Source organism: Macaca nemestrina, chromosome 12 (assembly GCF_043159975.1).
Source record: "Macaca nemestrina isolate mMacNem1 chromosome 12, mMacNem.hap1, whole genome shotgun sequence".
NCBI classification, from domain to species: Eukaryota; Metazoa; Chordata; class Mammalia; order Primates; family Cercopithecidae; genus Macaca; species Macaca nemestrina.
In genome coordinates, this window is record NC_092136.1 from 111,568,929 (window position 1) to 111,583,255 (window position 14,327).

The 14,327-nt window shown below is 38.4% G+C and overlaps 1 protein-coding gene across 2 annotated transcripts in view; it reads left to right on the forward strand.

Moving 5' to 3' along the window:
- LOC105493623 (salt inducible kinase 2) overlaps positions 1–14,327 on the forward strand; it is a 122,141-nt gene that overhangs the window by 68,946 nt on the left and 38,868 nt on the right. The gene's annotated exons all lie outside the window — the stretch shown is intronic.

A 14,327-nucleotide genomic window follows, 5' to 3' on the forward strand; every position in this document is an offset into this window, starting at 1 on the left:
AGATCCCTGAATACTGCCCAAACTGGAGCCGTTTACCTTTGACTTTCCTGTGGGCCTCTTGGATTTGTTCTGTTCTGGCTTCTAGCAATCAGATACTTTCTACTTAGGATGTTGTTCTTTCAGCCTCACTGCTGGATGAGAAGCAATTTCAGAGCTGCCATTCCATACATCTAACTTCTCTCCAGTCCTAAAACAAGTGCCCTCAGAATTTTTGTGCTAGAAATTATAGGGTAAGAGATGAGATAATAAAAATAATAAGCCAAAGAATATTTAAAGTCACATTTTTATATAAAACTGATAACCACGGAAGTATTAATTTGAATTAAAAAGCATCCTTAGAGAGACTGGGCGCGGTGGTTCACGCCTGTAATCCCAGCGTTTGGGAGGCCAAGGCAGGTGGATCACCTGAGGTCAGGAGTTCGAGACAAGCCTGGCCAACATGGTGGAACCCCATGTCTACTAAAAATACAAAAATTAGCCAGGCATGGTGGCGCATGCCTGTAATACCAGCTACTCGGGAGGCTGAGGCAGGAGAATCACTTGAACCCACGAGACAGCGGTTGCAGTGAGCTGAGATCGCACCACTGCACTCCAGCCTGGGTGACAGAGCGAGACTCCGTTTAAAAAAAAAAAAAAAAAAAGCACCCTTAAAGGTTATGTAATTATATTTAGAAACAGGCCTACAAAGACTAAGTGATGGTCCAGGAGCTGAGAACAGAGCCCAGTGTTTTTAACATTAGTCCGTGTTGTTCTGGAGCTATCATCTTTCTTGTATTGCTTCCTTGATTTAGGAGTTAGCCATAACTAACCCCTCTGTCTCTTTTATCTCCCTATATTTCTGTCCCCCTTTCCCAGTATTGAACTTGGAGAGGAGGCAGTGGGTAAGTCTAGTGGGTGAACTGGCTTGGAAAAAGTGCTCAAGTGACTTCTTTCTGAGAGGAAACTTGAGACTAGTCTTTTCTACATCATTGTACTTATGTATAGTCTGCATGAATAGTTCCCAACGAAATGTTTTTCAAGGCCAATCAGGTTGGTCTTAATATCTAAAGATGTCATCCAGATGGATAAAAATAATGCATGTATAATAGTTAAGGAACACAAAATACCACAATCATAAATTGTGTAGTGAAAATGTTCAAAAGATGTCTTTGTACAATTGTGAGTTTTATAGCTGAGTAAACTTGTTTCCAATATTGGAAATTGTATACCAGTCATATTTCTACTGTGATGAATTTTTTTTTCTTTTTTTGAGACGGAATCTCATTCTGTCACCCAGGCTGGAATGCAGTGGTGCAGTCTCGGCTCACTGCAACCTCCACCTCCCAGGTTCAAGCAATTCTCCTGCCTCCGTCTCTCAAGTAGCTGTGATCACAGGCGCGTGCCACCTCACCCAGCTAGTTTTTGTATTTTTAGTAGAGATGGGTTTTCACTATGTTAGCCAGGCTGATTTTGAACTCCTGACCTCAGGTGATCCACACACCTCAGCCTCCCAAAGTGCTGGGACTACAGGTGTGAGCCACCACACCCGGCCTCTACTGTGATAATGTTACATAACAAACAGCCTCTAAAATTTAGTGGCTTACATCAACAGATATTCTCTGTCCATGAGTCATTTAGGGTGACTCCATTTCAGGGTATATAATTGGGTTCAGATCTACTCCTCCTGTCCCTCATTCTATATATGCTTTTCTCATGGTAGATGATAGAAACATAGGAGATGAAATCAAAGCACACACATTCTCCATGACCAAGACCAGAAGCAACAAGGCAGGGATATGCACCACCTCTTCTACTGGGAGGCATTGCAAAGTCATGTGACAAAGGGTATGGCTACATCTCTTACGGGCAGGGAGTGAAGAAATGGGAACAGTAATGTACTACAGCAGTATTTCAGCCCTATCAGTTCATCACTGAATTCACCGTCCTCTTTGATTTCTAAGTAGGTAAGCAGATAGTTCTGGTTTTTGTAGCTGGCCCTTCCCTTTCACTGTTTTCTTTCTTTTCTCTGACAAGTTGCTTCACGATGTCATTGTTACTTACTATGTGGGACCTCAGTAAACACATCATAGTCAAGCCACTAGCTAATAAACTAGGGCTTGACTTTTCATGAACTCGTTTTCCCAAGAACTTTGATTTACTAGTTAGCTAACTGTATTGAAAACGCTTCATTGAAAAATTGTTCTTGCTCAGCACAGCTTAATCTATATTCTTGGATTCCCAGTGCCAATTTTTTTCTTTCTTCCAATTTTTATATTAGGTTCAAGCGAGTACATGTGCAGGTTTGTTACATGGGTAAATTGTATGTTGCTGGGGTTTGATGTATGAATTATTTTGTCAGTCAGCTAGTAAGCATGTACCTGATAGGACATCTTTCAACCCTCACCCTCGTCCCACCCTCCACCCTCAAGTAGGCCCCGCTGTCTTTCTTCCCTTCTTTGTGTCCCTGTGTACTCAATGTTTAGCTCCTACTTAAAAGTGAGAACATGCAGTTTTTGGTTTTCTGTTTCTGCTTTAATTCACTTAATGGCTTCCAGCTGCATCCATGTTGCTGCAAAGGACAGTATTTCCTCTTTTTATGGCTGTGTAGTATTCCATCGTGTATGTGTATTATGCTGTCTTTATCTAGACCACCATTGACGGGCGTCTAGGTTGATTCCACGCTTCTGCTATTGTGATTAGTGTGTAATGAACATACTCATGCATATGTCTTTCTGGTAGAATGATTTACGTTCCTTTGAGTATATACCCAGTCATGGGATTGCTGCGCTGAACAGTAATTCTGTTTTACCTCCTTTGAGAAATCTCCAAACTGCTTCCCACCGCAGCTGAACTAGTTTTAATTCCCACCAGCAGTATATAAGCATTTCCATTTCTCCACAACCTTGCCAGCATCTCTTCTTTATGGACTTTCTAATAACAACCACTCTGACTGTTGTGAGAGGGTCTCTCGTTGTGGTTTTGATTTGCATTTCTCTAAGGATTAGTGATGTTGAGCACATTTCCGAATGAACCATCCAGTTTGGCTTCATTGTTTTTTATTCTTTCATCTGAAGAACTCAAGGAAAGAAGTAAAAGACATATATTTGCCCTTTGATTTATGAATGAATGATGATGTCTTAGATCTCAAATATTTGCTAAAAATTTAGGTATCTTTAGAGTACTTCTATACAGAAGCCAAAATGTTAAAATTCACAAATCTGCTTCCATCAGTATCTTATTCTCTAAGGTTGACATTTGAATCCTAATTCCTAAAAATTGAATGTTTTGGTAAATCATAGTCTGTTCTTTAGACTACATTTCTTTCCTTCTTAAGAAATAATTGCGTATCAAAATAGCTGTCTGGATGTATTTATCTGTGTAAAGAATGTGTTAGAAGTGTGACCAGATTGCATTTATAAATATTATTATAACACTACCATAAATTGAGTAGCACACAATATCAGTAGTTGAGCTTAGAGTGACTCATTTGTCAGTCCAGTGATAGTCATCACTTAGAAATAATTCACAACAGACTTTGAGGTCCTGGAGAGATGATTAAAAATAGGTGGGATGAAAGTACCTATTTGGGGAATTGTCTGGAATGTTCAATACCATCCAGATGACATCATCATAATCTGGTAGTATTAAATGTGACTCTGGCACTTTCCCAGACTATTCAGTTATTTTTTTTTTTTTAATTATTGCCTAAAAAAACAGCTCTGGGACAGTTAATGAAATGTTACTACATATATTGAAATCAGTAAGAAAACCCAGCTATTGTTCTAGAATTATATTGAGTTCTGATGTTTGAGACAGTATCTCATCTTGTCTGTAAGCCAGTATTGCCTCATGACATCTATTCTATTTTTGTCTTGAAGTACTGATTAAAGTTGTTTTTTGTTTTTTGGTTTTTTTGAGATGAAGTCTTACTCTGCCACCCAGGCTGGAGTGCAATAGTGTGGTCTCAGCTCACTGTAGCCTCTGCCCCCCGAGTTCATGCGATTCTCCTACTTCTACCTCCTGAGTAGCTGAGATTATAGGCGTGTGCCACCATGTCCGGCTAATTTCTTCTTCTTCTTCTTTTTTTTTTTTTTTTGGTATTTTTAGTAGAGACAGGGTTTCGCCAGGCTAGTCTCGATCTCCTGACCTCCTGACCTCAGGTGATCTGCCCGCCTTGGCCTCCCAAAGTGCTGGGATTACAGGCTTTGAGCTACCATGCCCAGCCTAAAGTTTTTATTACTTAATCTTCTTTTCTTATGTGTACTTTTTTCCACTGGGGACTGAACTTTATTTCCTTATGGTTCCCACATTAGCATTTAGGACCATTTTCATAGAGGTGCTTAAATTTTTTGTTTTAATTTTTGCTTAATGGTACTGTACAGTTCACAGTTTCATGTTATTTTTCAGTGCTTTTTAAAAATGTAAATTAGATCAGGTCTTTCATCTACTTAAAGCCCTTAAGTGGCTATCAATATTTTAAGATACGGACCCCCGTGTTAGGCCTAGAAGTCCTTGCTTAGTTTGACTTTCACTTCTTCAGTTTCATCGTACGCCTTCCCCCTTCCCTGATCTTTATGCGTTAGCCTCATTGGACTCCTTTCAGTTTTGTGAATGTGCTGCACTTTTTTTTGGGTGCTTTTTTCCCCGTTGAAATAGTACCTTCGAAAAGAAGCCTTTCATGATTGCCCTGTCTACAATGGCCTCACCTAGATACTTTCCAGTTGATCATCCCTGTACCTCTAGCATTTATTGCCCCCTGAAATTGTAATGTTTGTCTGCTTATTCATTGTCTTTTTCTCCACTCAAATAGAAGTTTCATGAGGCCAAAGTGCCAAGCATCGTGAGAGACACAAATAAGTCACTCAAATATTTGTCAAATGGAGTTTATTCTTCAGACTCAAGTAGTGTAACTTTCTTTATTTGATTCCATGAGGGAGAAAGCACTGTGTTTTGAGATTGACCTGAAAAAAAGTCAGGACAGTTGAGGGCCCTGAGCCCTGTGCTACTGTGCTCATCACTCTTATGTAATTGATTTTATTCTCATTGACTGAGATATTTAGGGTGCTTTTTAAGAGCTATACATACATATGGAAACTGGCAAAAAAAATTATGGTTTTCTGTACATGTTTATCAGCCTTGATTTGCCCTATTAAATATTTCAAAATTAGAGTTATAAATTTCTTACTAATGTACATTTTATGTTGTAAGTACTAGGCTCTTATTTAATGCTGCAGACAGCATGATACTCTCATGTGACAGGATAAAGAAATTGCTATGTGTGGGCAGAAGCCAGTAGGATAGATGTGGAATAAAACCCCCTTTAAGGGTTCTTTTCCATCAAGTGACAGTTGATGTGCGGAGCAATTTAAGGTATGACTCTCCCACCAAAAACAAAACTTGGAGTTTTTTACTGAGAAATCAGAGTAATCCAAGGCCTGAATAACTTGCCCAACATGACACAGCAGTGAAGAATAGAGCCTCGGTTCGAATTTATTTCTACTACATTTTTAAATCTTCTTAAGTAGAAAGAAATCTGGAAATGTATTTTACTTACATGTTTTATTAAAGATGTGGAAAATGTTTGAAGTCATCTGTTTGATATCTGTTACTGTCATCATATTTTATAATCTAGTAGCTTCTATGTGGGGATTATAAATAATTTTAGAAAAGTTTGACTATATTTGCTTTTAATTATTGCCAGAAATTTGGACATATAGTCTTGAAAGTCAATTGTAAATAACCTTGAAAACTTTTAACTATGTAACTAAAAATTCTCAGAAGACCATGGTTTGCTTCGGTGGTTGCACATAGCTTGAAGAACTGATTCAGAATCTAACAGATGCGAACAGCCTAATGTAGGGAAATTGCTGAAAGCACAATTAAATTGCCAGAGTATACCAGAAGCAACAATTTCCTTAATTTTTGTTGAACACACAATTTGAAATGATTATGTGCTTACAAAAACAAACAGAGAAAAGCAAAGTGTTTTACAATCTGTAGTTTTATATTCATAAATATGTCTCAAGGTTAAAAGTTTAATATTATAAATAGTATTATAACCTAATATTTAAAATTAAGGTAACCCATGTTATCCTAATTAATACAGAATCAGATACCTAATCCCTAATCCATTTTCTACTAGTGTTCACATGTCAGGTGGTACATATATCAGTGTGCTAAAAACAGTTCAGATTATTTCATCTAATGGGCCTTCCTTTCTTAGTAATATTCCAAGAGTGATTGGCAAGAACCAGCACAAGCTGAGCTGTCAAGCTTGAAGTCTTGATCTACCCATAAGAGGAGTATTTTGGCCTGGTATAGTGGCTTACGCCTGTAATCCCAACACTTTGGGAGGCCGAGGCGGGCGGATCATAAGGTCAGGAGTTTGAGACCAACTGGCCAAAATGGTGAAACCCTGTCTCTACTAAAAATACAAAAATTAGCTGGGCATGGTGGCAGGCCCCTGTTATCCCAGCTAATCAGGAGGCTGAGGCAGGAGAATCATTTGAACCTGGGAGGCGGAGGTTGCAGTGAGCCAAGATCGCACCATTGCACTCCAGCCTGGGTGACAGGGTAAGACTCCATCTCAAAAAAAAAAAAAAAAAAAGGGGGGGGTGTTTTCATAGTATCATTTTTGTACTGATTAGAAAAAAGAATTGTTAGAGGAAAAGATGAGTGTAGATTTAGATTTGAGGATTGAAAATAATAGCTCTTCAAAATATTTTGAAGAGAGCAGATGAGCCAGTTTTGATTACCTTATTAGAGCTTCGTCGTTCATAGTGGTCATATTCCTGAAAACACTGTTTCTCTTCAAATTTAGTAACTAGAATTGTGAAGTCTGCAGATTTGTGGGTTAGGAACCTCTTACCAGGATTTAACTGAGATTTTTAAAGAAAAAAAAAGATTCTTTAAGCATAAAATATTAAATTGGCATCAACCTTTCTACTTTACTCCCAAAATTATAAATTAAATCCTTTTAACATAACATTAAATATTTAATTTCATAAATTATTAATTTTTTGTGCTATTATTCAGCTCCATCTTTGAGGAATGCTAGTAATTTCTGACTGAAGAACATGAGACTTAAAGATAGTCATGCAGAGATTCTCACACCCCTGAGACTTGAGGGAACTCAGCTTTCTGGGTTTCCTCCACTTCTTTAATAAGATGCTGGGAAGACTGCCTCTTATCCCTGGGGGAAGAGAAGGGATACCACTAAGCAGCGACAACGATGATGATAGCAACTAACATTTATTGAGCATTTATTATGTGTCAGGCACTATGCTATGAAATGTACTTATCTATAAGTGCAGACTGAAATCATTGATTAATTATACTATATATAACTTTAATCTGTATAACTTGGAATCTGCTTGTTGGGGCATCAGCCTTCAGGGTTGATAGAAGATGACTCTTAAATTTTTGAGGTTGACTGACTGTAAGATGATAGTTATAGTGACTTAGAAGGAGGTAATGAAGTTTGTAAAAAGAAAGATGAGCTCTGTCTTGATAACATTGCAGTGGCAGAAAGAAAATCTGTATAAATATATAATTAGGTAACTGCTGAAATGTCAAATATCATTGGCAAATTTGGAGATTATTCTTATAAAAATTCTAAGGAATGAATGAAATCTCCCAGGGCAGAGTTTCTTAACCTGGTATTAAACCTAAGATTTTATAGACCTCCTTGAAATTATATACTAAACTGGGGACCAGACACGGTGGCTCACGCCTGTAATCCCAGCACTTTGGGAGGCCGAGGCGGGCAGATCATGAGGTCAGGAGATTGAGACCATCCTGGCTAACATGGTGAAACCCCATCTCCACTAAAAATACAAAAAATTAGCTGGGCGTGGCGGCGGGTGCCTGTAGTCCCAGCTACGCGGGGGGCTGAGGCAGGAGAATGGTGTGAACCTGGGAGGCAGAGCTTGCAGTGAGCCGAGATCGCACCTCTGCACCCCAGCCTGGGTGACAGAGCAAGACTCTGTCTCAAAAAAAAAAAAAAAAGAAAAGAAAAGAAATTATATACTAAATTGTATATGTGCATGTGTATGTATGTATCATTTTTATTAGACTTTCAGTAGGGTCTGTGAGCAGAAGGCCCAAGGCCAGAGTGTTAAGATATCTTTTGACCTGAGTGATGAAAGGCACACTGAGAAAGGCACTAAATGAGAAGAGTGTGAAAAAGAACCAACATCATTCAGCTAAGAATAAAGCAGATCAAAAGTTAGCCACATGAAGGTGATAGTTTATATTTTTTAGAAATAATATTTCACTGTGTCGCCTAGGCTGGTCTCAGACTCCTTTGTAGTTATTTATTATGGTGCTTGAATCATGAAAGAAAGAGAAAAGAAAGCTGGGAAATAAACACATATATCTTAGTGGTCATCATTGGAAGTGGCTAGCGTGCCAACTCCTTACTTTGAAAATTGGTACTTAAAGAGGAAGAATTAAGCATTCATTCTTCCAACCTATTGAAGTTTTTTTCAGAATAATAACTCTAGTTGACAAGAAAAAATACTTCTCTACAGAAGAATTTCACCTAATAAATGTGGCAGGAATCAATTAAAAAATCACAATTTTGCAACCCCTAATGAAATCATTGATTCATGTAACAGCCACTAATGAATACTAAAACTGTTAATGCTGTGGTTCTCAAAGTCTGGCCCCTGTTCCTGCATCTTAAACATCACTTGGATACTTCTTTTAAAAATACGAAATCTCAGGCTCTTTCCAAAACCAGCTATGTCAGAAACCCTAAGGGTAAGTCCCAGTAAGCTGTGTGTTAACAAGCCCTCTGAGGGTTCTGACAATCACTGGAGTTTGAGAACCATGATATTAGGAGAAAGATTGATAAGAATCTTTATTTGAAGGATCAGGCTCTCACTCACAGTACTTACTGACCAATCTTAGCACTCCTAAAAGAAGAACCAGATGTTATATTCCTCTTAGTAGATGCACCTGTGATGTATTCTTGCCACTCCCAAAAGATATTAAGCCTGAATCTGTTCAGTCCTTTATAGAAACTATAGGAGACGGAAGAATAAGTTAAACAGTAATGTGAGGAAGCAGAGGACAAATCCAGAATGTAGGATGACCGACCCATTTTCTTCAAATCAGTGGCACAGGAAAAGGGGAGGGTGAGAGTAAGGGCCCTGTTCCAGTGTAAAAGGGCTCCAGAAACAAAATAAACAAATATAAAATGTTCATCTTGGTTTGTATCCTGATTCAAACAAGCCAACTATGGAGATTTGAATTCAGACTGGGTAGTAGATGATAATAAGGAATTGTTAATTATGTTAGGTTTGATAATGATATTGCACTTATGTAAGAAAATGTCATTTTTTAAGAGATACACAGAAAAGTATTTAGGGTGAAACAAATTGATGGCAAAATATGCTTTATGTTACATGAGGAAAAAATGGATAAATGAAGCAAGTATGACAAAATGTTGATAACTCGAATTTGGTTGATTTATTATACTATTTAATATAATTTTATGTATGTACAAAACTTTCATAATAGAAAATTTTAAAAGATATCTGTAACATAATATATTTATTAGAACATTTCTACCTATGCTAACCTTCATCACAGTGTATTGTAATTGCCTGTTTACCTTGCCTGTGCTAGTATTTCTCAAACTATCAAACTGTCAGTATTGAGTTTAAATTAGCCAGTCTGTTGCAGACCATGATTTTTGTAAAATGGCAATAAAAAATATTGACCAGAAAAGCAAAACTGGAGGGGTTATACAAAATATTACCTTAAAAGTTTTTGTTGTTAAAGTTAACAAACATAAAATTACATTTCACTTAGCAATCAGAACCAACATAAACATAGGGAACAGTTTCTAAAAACTGTATTATATTCATCAAAAATACACACATAAGCAGACATGAGAGCAATGTGGCTGTAACATCTGTCACCCTGTTGATTGCCAGCGTTGATTCAGCTGATCTGGCTGGCTAGACCGGTGTTCCCCTTCCTCCTTCACCCCTCCACGTGCGTCCCTCCCAAAGCTGCAGGCTTGGTCGAAGAGGACAAACATCCCCAATAGAGGAGGACCGGTCTTTGGTCAAGGGTATGTGAGTAGCTGCACTGCCCTGCCAGAACCTCCAAACAAGCTCTCAAGAATATACACATAAACAATTAGTATAGACAGTTGCTATTAAATTCATAAGTTTGTTCTATAATCATAAGGTTTTTTTTTTTATTTTTTTATTTTTTTGAGACAGAATCTTGATCTGTTGCCCAGTCTAGAATGTAGTGGCTCAATCTTAGCTCACTGCAGCCTCCCGGATTCAAGTGATTCTCCTGCCTCAGCCTCCCGAGTAGCTGGGATTACAGGTGTCTGCCACCATGCCTGACTAATTTTTGTATATTTAGTAGAGACAGAGTTTTGCCATGTTGGTCAGGCTGGTTTCGAACTCCTGACCTCAGGTGATCTGCCCACCTCAGCCTCCCAAAGTCCTGGGATTACAGGTGTGAGCCACCGTGCCAGGCCATAAATTAGGTTTTTAATGTGAAACATGAGTGTGCTTTTTGTATGTTAACTTCAAGACCGTGTACATTAACTTGAGCTTGGATTATGTTCCTCGAAGGGGGTGATACATGCCTAAACAAATTTTATTTGCAGCCACAGGTTTCTGGCTCACTTACTTCTATTATGGATTTCTCAGCACATGTTACAGTTTTCAGGGATACCTACACTGCAGAAATGATAAAGCATGGGGAAGATAATAGATACCCTGGAATGCCTGCCGAGATTTTTACCTGAAGAGTGAAAGTGCCACTTCTCTAAATAGTTTGTCTCTGGAATTTAGATCATTTTTCTCACACTGTGTGTTATACATTTACTGATATGTGATGATTCTGGCTTTACATGGTAACTTTAGATTCAGATATACCATGCCTTTGTTTTTCAGACACTGCCCTTCCTGATACCACGTTTCAAAGTTTTTCTTTCCCCTTGCCTGTGGTTCTCCCAATTTGGACTGATAGCTTCAAAAAACAATAACTACAGATTCCATTGTGCTTCCGGGGACTCATATTGTGATCAGTAGTTTGGGGTTTCTTTCTGTATATGTAAACTTGCACTTTTTCACATTAAATCTGTCAGATTTCTCTGTGTTGCCAAAATCTCAAAAATCTTTCCCACTAACCTCCATTGACTCAGCATTTTCATCAGGGAAAAAAAAAAGTTTTCTATCTGTACAAGTCAATCATTTGTCCATGAAAAAATGGTCTCATTTAGAGGTACAGCTTAAATAGCATTTTGTGTGGAATCTTAGGAAAGATATTATTAATTACTCAAAAGTTATTTCTTACAGAAAGCATATTGCATTCCCCTCCGTAGGTTATATTTGCCCAAAGGTCCATATTTATAAGGGACTTCCCAGCTCATCCAGTGTAGAAGTGAGCCTCTGGTTTGCTCTTATGCAGAGAAGGCACATTGTCTACTTGCCAGTTCTTAAACATAATCTGTCTCAGTTGGCAGTTTGGACATTTTGACTAAAAATTATGCATGCTTGTTCTTAAGTGATCTGTTCTCCTTTAGAATTATGGATAGCTACTATGCAGGTTCTGCAAAGGCAAGGGGAAGATGTAATGAGCTGACCTTCTCAGTTTCTGATGCTAACCCATAAAAAAGAATAGATAAAATGTCCACTTAAATTTAAAGCCTGTAATATTTAGAATATGGCTAATCAGCTAAGTACTCAGAATTATACATAGGATGCTTTGTGCTTAGTGCTAAGCATTGCAGAGTACAAAAGAGAATAAAACGGTTCCTGTCTTCAGGAGACTTAAATGACATTGTCTTTAATACTTCAAAACAAAACACTATGTGTTAAAGCAGTAGTCCCCAACCTTTTAAATGGCACCAGGGACCAAGTAAGTGGAGGACAATTTTTCTACAGACCCAGGATGGGGAGGATGATTTGGGGATGAAACTGCTCTACCTCAGATCATCAGGCATTAGATTCTCAAAAGGAGGGTGCAACCTAGATCCCTCACATTTGCAGTTCACAATAGGGTTCGCATTCCTCTGGCGGGGACCGCATTCCTAACAGGCCATGGACCAGTGCTGGTCCGTGACTCAGGGGTTAAGGACCCCTCTTTTAAAGTTAGGGCTGTGTGTGTACACATGTGTGTGTACCTTGGGATATTTATTATACGTATGTGGATTATTACATACAGTGTGAGGCCGTGTATGATAAATGACAAGGTGTTGAGAGAACAGGTTATTTCTGTTTGAAGTGATCAGGGACTATTTAAGGGCAAGGTGTCATTTAATTAGAGTTTTGAAAGGATGGTTAGGGTCTGGTGTGATGGCTCACACCTATAATCCCAGCACTTTGGGAGGCTAAGGCAGGAGGATTGCTTGAGTCCAGGAGTTTGAGACCAGCCTGACCAAGGTAGAGAGTGAGACCCCATCTCTACAAAAAATAAGATATTAATAATTAACCAGATGTGCATGCATCTGTAGTCCCAGCTACTCGGGAGGCTGAGGTAGAAGGATTAATTGAGTCCAGGAGGTTGAGGTTGAGGTGAGCTATAATTGCACACCATACTCCACCCTGGGCAATAACAGAATGAGACCCTGACTAAAAAATAAATAAACAAATAAAAGGATGGTTAGGATTTCAACAGGAGTCTAGTAAAGATGCTTAATATAATAAAAAATTAAGTCAAATATTACAGCCCCAGATTGACTGTTCAGTCACCAGTTGTACAAATTCAGCCAGATTACTTACTCCCTCTGATTGTCAGCTTTCTCATCTATAAAATGGAAATTGAGTAATAGTTATCATAGGTTTTAGAAAGATGAAATGAGACACTGTGATATGAACATGCTTTGTAAAGTATAAAGTATTGTGTAAATGTTAGTAAATTTTATAGCAAGTAGGCCAGGCATGGTGGCTCACATCTATAATCTCAGCACTTTGGGAGGCCAAGGTGGGCAGATCACCCAAGGTCAGAAGTTCAAAACCAGCCTGGGCAACATGGTGAAACCCCATCTCTACTACAAATATAAAAATTAGCCAGGCATGGTGGCGTGCACCTGTAGTCCCAGTTACTCGGGAGACTGAGGCATGAGAATTGCTTCAACCTGGGAAACAGAGGTTGCAGTGAGCCAAGATTGCACCACTGTCACTCCAGCTAGGTGACAGACAAGACTCTATCTCGAAAAACTAAAGAAAAAAATATATAGTAAATATTGAGAAGGACATGAGCCAAAGGCAGGGAATTTAAAAACCTGTAAACTAGTAAACACTAGAGCAGAAAACATGTGCAGGTGACTGGGAATACTGAGTCACTAATACAGTTCTCTAGTTAGGACAATTATGTTAAATTTAAAAGTCTTTCAAGATTTGTGTTGATCAAAAGATAATTTCAGAGGACTTTCAGATCTTTGGGTGAAGTGTTAACGAGTGGTAATGTTTAGTTTTATTGAATTGATGTACATAGTTACGTAGAATTAATTTTCAGGTAAGCTGCTTTAATAAAGATTATAACATTGCATAAAGATAGTGTATCTTGCAAAATGTATTTGTCTTATAGTTTAGAGAATATGGTTGTCATGACAGTGTTTGGTTTAGAGCACAAGTCTGCATGTTCTTGGGTAGATGAGAATTCCTTCCAACAGCTCAGGGCGTGAATTATTTAAGCTACTTCCAGGTATCACCATATCTCATGTTACAAGTGGTTTGTATAATAATTGCATGAAAACAGTGTTTCAGAAAAGATGTCTTCTGTGTGACGAGATGTCAGATACTTCATTTATTTCCTCTGTTTTACATAACTTTCAGTTTTTTTAAAGTGTGAAATAATAAGCTTTTCAACAAATAGAATACCTAGACTTTAAAAAAATGATGTTGAATTGTACTGTGAATATTATGCTGCTTGCTGCTGACTGGTCTTGGGCTGTCACCATTTGTTTGGACTGCAGTGAAATATGATTAGAAATACTTCTCCGGGCCAGGCACAGTGGCTCACACCTGTAGTCTCAGCACTTTGGGAGGCCGAAGCAGGAGGATCATGAGGTCAGGAGTTCGAGACCAGCCTGGCCAACATGGTGAAACCCCATCTATACTAAAAATACAAAAATTAGCTGGGCATGGTGGCAGGTGCCTGTAATCCCAGCTACTCGGGAGGCTGAAGCAGAAGAATCATTTGAACCTGGGAGGAGGAGGTTGCAGTGAGCTCAGATCGCGCCACTGCACTCCAGCCTGGGAAACAGAGTGAGACTCTATAAAAAAAAAAAAAAAAAGAAGAAAAAGAAATACTTCTTCAAAGACAAGAAACTTGGAAAACACCATATTACTTTATCACTAATTATTGTT